Source organism: Rattus rattus, chromosome 1 (genome assembly GCF_011064425.1).
Source record: "Rattus rattus isolate New Zealand chromosome 1, Rrattus_CSIRO_v1, whole genome shotgun sequence".
In the NCBI taxonomy this organism is placed as follows: Eukaryota; Metazoa; Chordata; class Mammalia; order Rodentia; family Muridae; genus Rattus; species Rattus rattus.
The window spans coordinates 134,268,092-134,280,666 of NC_046154.1; positions in this window are offsets into that span (position 1 = coordinate 134,268,092).

Sequence of the window (12,575 nt, forward strand, 5' to 3'; positions counted from 1 at the left end):
GTAGGAAGCCCAATCACTGTTGGACCCAAATCATCACTTCTGTAACCTGAAAGCAGATGGGTAATCCCTAACAGCATGAGTAAGGACAGAGCATGGAAACTGGAGACAGCCCTCATTCAAATCTCTTCCAGCTGAGAGATCCCAGATGAATTAATTACAGTGACAAACACATGTGCCCTACCTAGCCAATACTCCTTTGAAGAAATATCTTCTAAAGACCTAAGAGGCCCTGGACCACTATTGCTCATTTTAGTAGAGCATTTCAACAAACAGCAGGAAGCAGAAGATTCTCAGACCTAGGAAGACTACTGTAAGAATAATGTGGGATTTATCTACTGTCCCGAGGATCTGTTTTCTATAGTTCCTCACACTAATTTAAAATGTATTTCTGTCACTGATATTAAAATATGTCAGCTCCATTTGACTGACTTTTCTGAACTGTTTTACTTGCTGGGCTCTGATTTCCCTGTAAGACCTGCTTCTGTGAGGCAAGCCTTCCTCTGAGGAAATAGATGCTCTTAAGAACTGCCTACCTTTGCGATTAGGAAATGAGCAGGGAACCACAGTGGGCACCACCCCCCTTACTGGGATTTGCCTACATGCTCTGGGGAGTCTTAACTTTTTTTAAGCAGATTTAACATTGTGAGGGCGCGAGAAAAACCAACTATTCCAATTTATATTCCCGGGAAACCACTCCCAATGAAAGTACATTCTCAAGAGGAATTATTACATCATGGAATGTTTTAGTTTTTTTAAGATGATGGGAAACAGACCTGATTTTTATTTAATTTATTGAATGGGAGCTTTTTTAAAAAACAGATAAACAGTACATAGTGGTAACAGCTCAAATTTATTAGCAATTCCTATGTACAAACTATATAGCAATTTACAAACTCTATTACATCGGACACACACAGCAGTTTCGTGAGCCAGGTACTTTATTGTTTCAATTTTCTTGGGAAAACTGAGTCATGGAATTTAAGTACCATACCTCAATAATTTGGCAGCTGGGGTCATAATCCATAGCTGTTTGTTCCCAAGAACAGTATTCTTTTTTTTTTAATGTAAATACACCTTGTACTTTCTCCTATTTCATAATCGTACAATGAGTAAGTTCCTTTACAGGAATTTGCCAAATCTAGCTGCCAAAATAACCACTGCTTTGAGATGTTGTGTGTGTGTGTGTGTGTGTGTGTGTGTGTGTGTGTGTGTGGTTTGTCTTGTTTTAAATTTATTCATTCACTTTCCAAACCAACATCAGCCCTTCCTGTCCTCCCAGTACCCCTTCACGCATGTCCTCCCCATTCTACCTTTCTGTTTTCCTTCGAGAAGGGGAAGACCCCCTCTGGATGTCACCCCTCACTAACTCCACTCCCCACGCCCCCAGTCCTCCAACCCCCACACCCCAATAAAGTCAATGCAGGATTAGGCACATCTTGTCCCACTGAGGCCAGACAAGGCAGTCCATTTAAGATCACAGAATCCACAGGCAAGCAGGCAACAGGCTCAGGAACAGCCCTTGCTTCAGTTCTTGGGGGACCCACATGAAGATGAAGCTGTTTATGTGCTATGTATGTCCAGGGGACCTAGGACCAGTCCATGCTTGCTCTTTGGTTGGTGATCCAGTCTGGAAGCCCCCAAGGGTCCGGGTGAGTTAGTTGACTCTCTTAGTCTTCCTGTGGAGTCCCTGTCCTCTTCAAGCCCCTCGATCCAGACTCCATCTAATGTTTGGGTCTGAGTCTCTGCAACCCTTTCCATTGACTCCTGGGTAGAGCCTCTCAGAGGACAGTTATGCTAAGTTCCTTCCTGCAAGCATAACAGAGCATCATTAATAGTGTCAGGGATTAGTTCTTGCCTGTGGGCTGGGTTCAGCGTCCTTAGTCATCAGAGAAATGCAAATCAAAATGACCTGAGATTCCACCTCACACTCATCAGAATGGCTAAGATCAAAAACTCAAAGAACACCAAAGGAAGGAGGGGAGAGAGAAGGGAGATCAGCACTGAGGGGCAAGCTCTAGGACATACCTGGGGTGCGGGGGGAAACCCCGGAGAGTCTATAGGGGTAACTCTAGCTGAGACTTCTAGAAATGTGTGATATGGAGCCTGAAGTGGCCACTTCCTGTAGCCAGGTAGGACTCCCAGAGGAGGGATAAGGACAGAAACTCACACGAAAAACCTTTGACCCAAAATGTGTCCTGCCTACAAGATGTGCAGGGACAAAGATAGAGCGGAGTCTGAGGGAATGGCCAACCAATGACTGCCCAAAGCCAGTTTTCTTGAACCATGATTCTGCTTTGCTAAGACAGGAGAGCAGGGCAGGAGGTAAGGTCCTGAAAGCATCACGCAAAGGCGGCAAAGTAGCACATGAGAAAAAAATGCTTTGTTAAAGAGTAAGAGGAGACCCCTCCCCTCCACAGAAACCAGCCTCGGCACGGGTGCAGAGGGACCCGACAGTGTCTGAAGGTGTCCTGTGGTTTGTTAGAATACTAAAATGCAAAATCTTCAATAAGGAAAATAGAGCTTTAAGATGCAACTAAAACACACGATGCATGGCAGTGTATTAGAGCTGTGTAACGATACAGCATGCTCAGGAACACCTACCTGAGCAGAGCACCTCGAAACCAATGCCATGGACAGGAAAGCTCCCGTCCTCTATCCAGCACTGTAATTGAACTTGGAAGTGTTTCTCTTTGCTCCTGCTACTGTCCTTGTGTCTCTGTCCATTTCCAAGCCTTGGGACACAGAACCTAGAATCACGGTGGTTACCCACCAAACCCTGATATCTGTGACTATTGGAGTATACCACTCCCAGCAGAACTAAGCAATCAGGGCTCTTGGAAAAGTAGAAAAGTCCAGCTCAGTTCCATCTTCTGTGATCATCTTTTTGTGTTCAGAGCTGAAGCAAGGGCCTCTGATCTTGTTCTAGGTAGGCAAGCACTACACCACTGAGCTCTGACTACTCCGTCTCTTGCTCCTGAGATCTGGTTGTCTATGGACCCTGTAACGACTTTTGTTCTCACTCTTACATTGGGGAACAGTGATGCAGCATATTGGAAGGAGCCGTAGTTAAGCCCACAATGCCCCCTTACCTACTAGGTTATAAACAGCACACCCTCAATCCACCCTCCTCCTTCTTCCTCAGCTCACCAGTTGATGTAGCTTGTCAGCATAACTCATTTCAGGACTAATAAGAGATCTTGATCCTTCTCCTCCTCTGTTATACTGAGGCTTGAACCAAGAACGTACGTGCACTCTACCACGGAATGTATTCTGAGCTCCCACTCCCTGCTTCTGTTAACTTTTAAAATTTGAGACTGGATCTTTCACAGACTTTGAACTTAGCATCCTCTGCCTTGGCCTTTCAAACCTGTACTACCAGGCCCAGGTTTCCTTAGGACTTTTTGGACATTTAAAAAACCAACAAACGAAAAAAACCAACCATGATTGCTGTTGATTCTGCTCAAGAGGAAGAATCTACAGGAAACAAATGCGGCAAATCTGTTCGATGGCAGCCATTTGAGGACCTTGTCTTACTGACCACAGATCTGAAGAGTACCTGCATTTCTCAAGTGAATTGTAATGTTCTTCAGAGGGAATAGCTATGAAAATGTATGTGTGTGGACTAATAAGTAACTGACTGTGTTAAACTGTAATATAGAGATTCTCTAAGAATTCATCCTTCTCCTTTTGAGCTGTTACATTTAAAATCAGGGGAGTTGGCTGAAAAAAATACCTGGGTTTCGGGTTTTTTTTTTTTCTTTATTAACTTGAGTATTTCTTATTTACATTTCAATTGTTATTCCCTTTCCTGGTTTTCCTGGCCAACATCCCCCCTAACCCTCCCTCTCCCTTCTATATGGGCTTCCTCCCATCTTCCCCCCCATTACCACCCTCCCCCAACAATCACGGGTTCAGTCTTAGCAGGACCCAGGGCTTCCCTTCCACTGGTGCTCTTACTAGGATATTCATTGTTACCTATGAGGTTGGGCCAGGGTCAGTCCATGTATAGTCTTTGGGTAGTGGCTTAGTCCCTGAAGCTCTGGTTGGTTGGTTGTTGTTCATATGGGGTCTCGAGCCCCTCAAGCTCTTTCCAGTCCTTTCTCTGATTCCTTCAACGGGGGTTCTGTTCTCAGTTCAGTGGATTGCTGTTGGTATTCCCCTATGTATTTGCTGTATTCTGGCTGTGTCTCTTAGGAGAGATCTACATCCAGTTCCTGTCAGCCTGCACTTCTTTGCTTCATCCATCTTACCTAGTTTATACCTGGGTTTCTTAAAAACTACTTTGTTGCCATATTTTAGTGTAGGTATTTAACATTCCTAACATGTTCACTTTCAATTGCAGTTTAAGCCAATATTCTAATCTAAAATGAATGATCAAATTGATCCCAGAGGAAAGGTCTATTTAATATAGAAGACAAACTATGGAAACTATGGCTTTTAGGCTTGTTGCTTACAAGCCTCGATTAAACTTTTTGTTTCATACCTTAAATAATGTGATAGATAACACAAATAGAAAATGTTTATGCTGATTTTATCATATACAAAATAAAATATTTATAATTTGAAGTCTTATTTTGTTCATGTAGATTCCTTACAGAAATTTCATACATGCATACAATGTATCTTGGTCATGTGTATTCTCTGTCCCTCATTCCATTTTCCCCACCTCCCCCACCCCCTTCCCAAGTTCAAGTCTTTTAAATAATAAGCCTGTATCTCCATAAAGAAATATTGTCATGCCAGATTTTTCCTATTCTTATCATGTGTGTGTGTGTGTGTGTGTGTGTGTGTGTGTGTGTGTGGTATATGCATAGATTGGAGTAAATTGCACATACCCAGAGGCCAGAGGAAGATGCCAGGTGTACTTCTCTGCTACCCTCAGCCTTGTTCGCTTGACACATGGTGTCTCACTGAACCTGGAGCTAGCATGGTGGCCGGCAAGCCTGACAGATCCTTCTACCTCCTCTCCACACACTACTGAGGCTGGTCCCAAGGTTTTCCATAGGTACTGGAGATTTGAACTCAGATTCTCATGCTTGTGTAACAGGTGTTTTTATCCACTGAGCTACCTTTCCAGATCCAGAAATTAAGTTGAAATTTTATACTAAATAAGTTTAAATTATTAGGATCATTTCTAAGTTTCACATCAATATTACCACGAAGATTTCTGAGATCCTGAACCTGGGCAACATATCTTACAGGTTTAAAAATCATTATACTATATGTGGGTATATTCTATGCATATATTTATGAGTGAATAATTTACAGGACATCAAACTTACATGCACATCTTATTGAGTCAATATTTCAGATTCATGTTCTTATGATCTATGTTAAATTTACAAACTTCCAGCCTTCTAGAGTGCTCAGTGGGTAACATAGCAGGGATTTAAGAGTTCTGGCTTGGGAAATTAAGGCACAAATTAGCTTTAACTGATTCTAGCCACTGCAAGTTCTGGTTTCTGCAAAATTTGAATATTATTATTCCAATCTTGTAGAATTTTTCCTGCAGATCGTTTCAGCATCTAAAAGAGTTTTGTTGCTAAATTGGTCATTTGCAAGTCATTACCCTAAAAAACCGTTAGAAACAAAGAGACACAGTCACTGGGAGCAGAGAAAGGAGGCAAAACAGAAAATACAGAGATGGCAGGGGAGGGTTGCCTGAAGACTTGTGAAGGGGGTAAAAGGCCCCCTAGGCAGAGTAGCCTTGATCTCCTGCCATGTGAAAGGTAAAGCTGAGATGTAGTAGAGGGGCCAGCTCTGAAACAAGAGTTCTCCACGTTGGCGTAGAAGGAGAATTACGTTGTTAGGAGGGCAAAGTACTGGGAAACACATCAGGTTTCTTCAAGCATAACATATCTTGAACACATAACACACTCCAGATGCTAGATAAGTCTACAGGGATGTGGCCCCAATATCTGGACTCTAGAGCTACAGTTCACTTGGCCCACCATAGTCAGTGCATCTGTCAGTCATATATGGGACCTAACCCTACACGGAGGCTGCAGCTCCTGTCACTGAACATGTTGCCTCACTATCATGGTCTCTGTACCAAACTGGGGCTGTTAGTGCTCTAGTGTTCAGCACCAACCTGACCCAGAGGATCCAGAAGGACCCTGAATCATGGAACTGGGTAAGAGACGGTTAGTTAGTTCATGCTCCAGAGCAAAGTTATCCTTAGTGGTTTCAAGATGAGAACATTTTTCAAGAAAGAGACAACTTCTGTGGGGTTCTCCTAAACTGAAAGAGTGCTGGAGGAAGATGATTTCAAGGTTCTTTTGTCCTGGAATAAACGTGTATATTTGTGTGTTTTATGCGTGTATATGTAATATGTGCATATTGTACACATGTGTATAATATGTATATCTTGTTTTGTATGAATGTACCTATAACATGTATATCTTTTGTTTATGAGTGTATCTATAATATGCATATATGTATGTACTTTATGTGTGTATGTATATGAATATGTGTGTACTTTATGTTTGTACATATAACATGTATCTGTGTGTATTGTATGTGTATATATATATATATGTACGCATGCATGTATACATCCTCGCTGAAAGGAAAAGGATAACATGTAGTGCATGTGTGCTGCATATACATACTCACGCGCACACACATTTCATCTTCTATGGCAACTAGCACCAAATATGAACAAATGAACTGCTGTTACTGACATCACCAGAGAACCTGGAAAGTTGTATCCAACAGCTTCACTGTAAATTGGAAAATTTCCAAACACCTGCTTGGGAAACAGAGAAATAATGCCCGCCAAAAAAAATGTATAAAACATTTTTTACATTTGTGAGGGTTTTAAAAATAATTTTCTTAGTTCTTCGAGAACTTTGTGCAGTGTGTTTTGATCATAGTCACCTGCTCCTTACAACTCTTTCCAGGTCAACCCCACTTCCCCATCCACCTGAATTTGTGTCCTTTGGAAATAATCCATCACCACAAATGTGTGCCCAAACATCCTTGTCTCTCCACGGGCTTGCAGGTCACTTACCAAGGGCTGCACTCCTGGGGAAAAAGAAACTGACAGTTTCCTCTTTCAGAAACTGTAAGTCACCAAGAGCTTCCTGACAAGGGGTAAAATTCCATGACCAACCTCCTTCTCCACACTGGTGGCCTGGAGTCTCCATCTAGAAGTCTGCCTTGGACTTGCACAGCCTCTGTGTGTGCTGTCACAACTGCTGGACGTTTGTGTGTACAGCTGCCCTACTGTGTCCAGAAGATACTGTTTCCTTACAGCCATCCACCACCCTGTCTTCTGTGTGCTCTCTGACACCTCTTACACACACACACACACACACAGAGAGAGAGAGAGAGAGAGAGAGAGAGAGAGAGAGAGAGTGTTAGTTTTTTTTTAAGTTAAGAATCCTTTGAAGCCTGCCTCCTGGCATTAGGCACCAGAAGCCCACGTGTCCTACAGAGTGCGTAAACCTTTCTAATTCATAGCACTGCCTATGATGTGCAACTATGCTGTGCAGAGATGGGAGAGAAAGGATTGGAAAGGTTTGTGCACTGTGAAGAAAGGCAGAACTGGAGACTGGAGGGCGGTGAGGAACAGTCTGATTTGAATAGACTGTTGTGCCGCCTAGGGCTGTAGTGACGTCCTGGTCCATGCTGCCACACTGGGTCATAACTGAACCCATGACCATGTAGCAGCAGGCTGTGTCAACATCTGTGACCCATGTTATCACCAAAGGCCATGCAGAGGTCAGTGCTAGGGGCTGCTTTTAAGACCAGGTTGATGACCAAGGGCTGTGAAGAGATGGCCCTGCACTGAACAGGCTGCAGCACTGTGGAGAGAAGGCTCTACCCCTTGATTACCTTTCAGTCAGCCATAGAGCCTGCCCAAGGGCACGAGAGCAAGGAGCTGGCCCTATTGCACGATGGCTCCTATACTTGGGTGTGCTAGAGAGCTGGCCCTGGTGGTGTGGGGAGTTGGGGTGCTGACCAACTCAGCTACCACTCAGGACCAGATCCAGGGATTGGAGTTGGCTCACCCCAACATCTACCCCATCTCAGAACTGTTGGAGCTATGAAGGGGCCAGCCCTACAGATCTGAAGCTTCAAGGTCTCCATGACACAGGGCAACAACAGTGTAAGCGAGAGGCGTCCTGGTGAGGATCCAGTGTTGATGATGCAGCAGAAGCCAGAGGCCTTGAGGCAGACCGATGACTCACTGAAATAAACACTTGCAGTGAGGATGTTCAGACAGAAGAGTCTGATTTGAGACACACCCTGACACACTCAGCTTCCATGGTAAGATGCTTTAGATTTTTATTTATTTTTCTCTTTTTAATTTTTGATTTTTTTTTTGTTGGGGAGGTTGCCAGGGTTGAGGGCAGATATGGAGGGACAGGGAGATGAGTGGAATTGAGGCACATGGTATGAAACTCACAAAGGATCAATAAAAAGTTTTTTAAAAAGAAATTACAAAAAACAAAGACTTATCCTAAAACAAGAATTGTTTGAAATTTTAGAGGCACGTGAACCTAAAGATTTCCTCACAATCTAAGACTGGTAAACAGTTTGCTTGCATTTGCTGTGATAAAGCACAGACAAAAAAGAAATTAGAAGAGGTTTATTACATCTTTTTAAAATATAATTTATTTTTATTCATTTTACATCCCAACTGCAGATCCACTCCCCTATCTCCTCCCAGTCCCACCTTCACAAATGCCTCCACCCATTACCCCCTCCCCTTCTCAGAGAAAGGGTACCTCCCTGGGGTACCACTCCACAGTGGGACATCTAGTACCAACAGGACTAGTTCACATTCTCTCATGCTGAGGCTCAAACAGGAAGTCCGGTAGGGGGAGAGGATCCTGTGGCAGGCAACAGAGTCAGAGAGAGTTGTTAGGGGACCCACATAAAGACCAAGCTGCACACCTGTACAAATGTGGAGGCGGGGCTTAGGTTCAGCCTCTATATGTTTGGTTGGTGGTTTAGTCTCTGTGAGCTCCCACTCTGGGCCCAGTGTAGTTGACACTGTAGGTCTTCTTGTGGTGTCCTTGACCCCTCCAGCTCACTCACGTCTATCCCCCTCTCTTCCACAAGACTCCCCAAGCTCTCCCTGATCTTTGGTTGTGGTTCTCTGCCTCTGTTTCCATCTGCTGCTGGATTGAGCCTCTCAGGAGACAGCTATGCTAGGCTCCTGTCTTCAGGCGCAGAAGTGCATCATTAATAGTGTCTGGGATTGACTCTCAAGTTGAGTAATCATCAGTTGTCTGTTCCCTCAGTCTCTTCTCAGTCTTCGTCCCTGAACATCTTATAAGTAGGAAAAATTTGGGGTTGAAGGTTTTGTGGGTGGGTTTATGTCCCCCTCCTTCCACCAGAAGTCCTATTTGGCTATAGGAAGTGGCCACTTCCGTCTCTTTATCCCCTCTTGCAGGAATCTCACCCCCATAAACTCCCTGAAGCCTCCCCTATCCCAGGCCTCCAGTTGGTCCCACAGATTTCCATTCTCATTTCTAGACCTCTGATCCCTATCCCCTTTCGCCTCTTTGCCCCCTCTCCTACCTACATCCAACAGAGGACTAATATCCAAAATATATAAAGAACTCAAAAATTAGACAACAGACCAAGTAACCTGATTTAAAAAATGAAATACAGAGCTAACCAGAGAATTCTCAACAGAGGAATCTCAAATGGCCTTGGAGCACTTAAAGACATGTTCAACATCCTTAGTCATCATGGAAATGCAAATCAAAATGACCCTGGGGTCCATCTTACAGCTAAGACCAAAACCTCAAAGGACAGGACATGCTAGTAAGGATGTAGAGCAAGGGGAACACTCCTCCACCGCTGGTGGGAGTGCAAACAAGTACAACCAATTCAGAAATCAATTTGGCAGTTTCTCAGAAATTTGGGAAAGTTCTACCCCAAGACCCAGCTATACCACTACTGGACAATATACCCAAAAGATGCCCCATTGTACTACAAAACACTTGCTCCACTATGTTCATAGCAGCTTTATTCATAATAGCCAGAAGCTGGAAACAACCTAGATGTCCCTCAACAGAAGAATGAATAAAGAAAATGTGGTACATTTACACAATGGAATACTAGTCAGCTATAAAAACAAGGGAATCATGAAAGTTGCAGGCCAATGGATGGAACTTGAGAATAAAATTGTAAGTGAGGTAATCCAGACCCAGAAAGACACATATGTGCTCACTTATATGTGGACAATAACCATAAAGTACAGGACAACCATGCTATAATCCCTAGACACAAAGAAACTAGCTGATAGGGAGAGACCAAGGGAGGATTCGTGGATCTCGTTCTGAAGGGGAAACAAATTAGTCATTAGCGGTGGGTGGAGAGAGAACTGGGTTTATTACATCTTAGAGGTCTCATCCACTATTGAGGAAAGTCAGGGCAGGAACTCAAGCAGGAACCAGGAGACAAAAATGGGTGCAGCTAATATGAAAAAACATTACTCGCTCGCTCACAAGGAGTATTTCCTGTATTCACCACATTATCTCTCCTATTTTATTTAGTAGACGTCATGATTTCTATAAAAAGAGAGAGGGGGGAGGGAAGGATTTCCAATGTGTGCTCCCTGGTGCAATCGTTACATTAGTGCTGTGGATGCAAACAACCATGTATTTATCGGACTTGAGACTTGTTTCTCAACCGGAAATGTATGCCTGGTACTGTAAAACTGATAAAAACTCAATGACTAGACACCTCATTTATCATTTGGAAGAACTTTCTACTGTCGTTTTGCTAAATGGACCTACTTCCTTCTAAACATTTATGTTTATCCTGGAAAGACAACTCAGATGTTAACAGAACATACTTTTCATCAGGACTTAGTACCACATGGGCAGCTTCCAACGGTGTGCAAGTCCAGCTTCAGGGAGTTCAGTACCTCTGGCCCCACAGGTACCATCATACTTGTATTCACAGTGGTGCACCCAACACTCAAAACTAAAAATAAAGCCAACCTTTAAAATGTAAGCAGTTATTTTTCCCCTCTACGAAGTCGTGGTCCGTAGTAACTTTGAAGGGTGCACGCGGCAGCGTGTGAGTAATCCACACAGGAAAACATCAAAGTTCACCTCTAACCAACAGCACAAAGACACTGTCATCAAGACCTTGGAAAGAACTCCATGCAAGCTCTGAACACAGATCTGGAAACCATTTAGATAGAAAATTCTTATATGCTGGGTCCTCAAAACATGAAAGGAAGATTCAAATTCCGGTTGGACGTATCCCTGGGGACAGTAACATCTCAGAAGAATAATGCACTCAAGTCTTCCCGTGCCCAAGTATCCGATTTTAAAGCTGTGCTTAGAATTAACTCATGACAGGGTTTGGGGATGGGGAGGGGGAAATAGAGGGACAGAGAATGAGAAACAGATTGGGGTGGGGTGAGAAAGATGTCAACAGACAGACCTAAACAGCAAATAATAGAGCAACCTGGGACTGAGAAAGGAGACTTACATTTCTTTTGGTGGTGTTATAATGACACAGAAAAGGGCAGCTCTGAAGGGTAAATCGAACAGATCACCCCAGACCCAATGAGAGAGGGTAATGAGCAAGGCACAGAAATAGGAGGGCACTTGACAAAGAGCACTACAGTATACTCTCTGCTCTCTCATCTGCTAGGACCACGCCACAGGCCTGGGGTCTGTTTCCCTTCCCTGGAGGTACCAGCCCCTGCATAAATCATCCTCTCTGATTCAAATCTACCCTTTCTGTCTTGGTATGTTAACTAACACTTGGAGGTTTTAAACATAGGACTCTTCACGGACACTCAGCTTGCGAGGTTTTATTAAGTCATTTCTTTCTTTCTTCTTCCAATAATCTACCACGTACTGCATTAGGTGTTAAGAACATAAACCTGATGGAGATGTAATCCTTCGTCCCCGAGGCACGGAGAGTCAAATGAAGGAACTGAATAAGTGAGAAAATAACTGCAAGGCAACCAGAAAGTGCTGACTACAGGTGTAAGGGAAAGCCTTGGTGTACAGAGGAGGTTTAAACACAGAGTCTAGCTTAATGAAGATGTCAAAACAAACCGGGGGACACCAGAAACACAGACTCACACTGCATAAAGACAAGGGTTTCTTGGGCAATCTTCCTAACCCGTACGCATCTCCTGCTGGAGCTCTTTAGGATCACCTTGTAGAAGAGAAAACAAAATAATGAGAAGACACTTAATTCTAAGTCCATCGATTGCACAGTAGCTAAGAAATAAGAAGGGAAGCGAAGAGACTGGAGATGGAGTGCAAACTAATGTGATTGAGGCCACCTGTTAGGGTCAAAACTAGTGGGAGAGCATTTCTAATTAGCGGGCTGCACTTTGTCCTTCCTCGTGTGGTCACCTTCCCTGCTGATTGCTAATGGTGTGTTCCAAAGCTGAGGCCACGGAAGCATCGTTTCCTTAATGGCGTTTCGCTCTGAATCAGAAAGTTCAAAGAATCTAGTAGTTCCTAGTGCAAACTTCTCTGTTCCCTTTTAGTTCTCAAGATTCGGGATGGCTTTTGGTTGACCACATTAATGGCAACACGGATTTAGAAACGTCGCTGCCTCTATGTCAAAGCAAATGA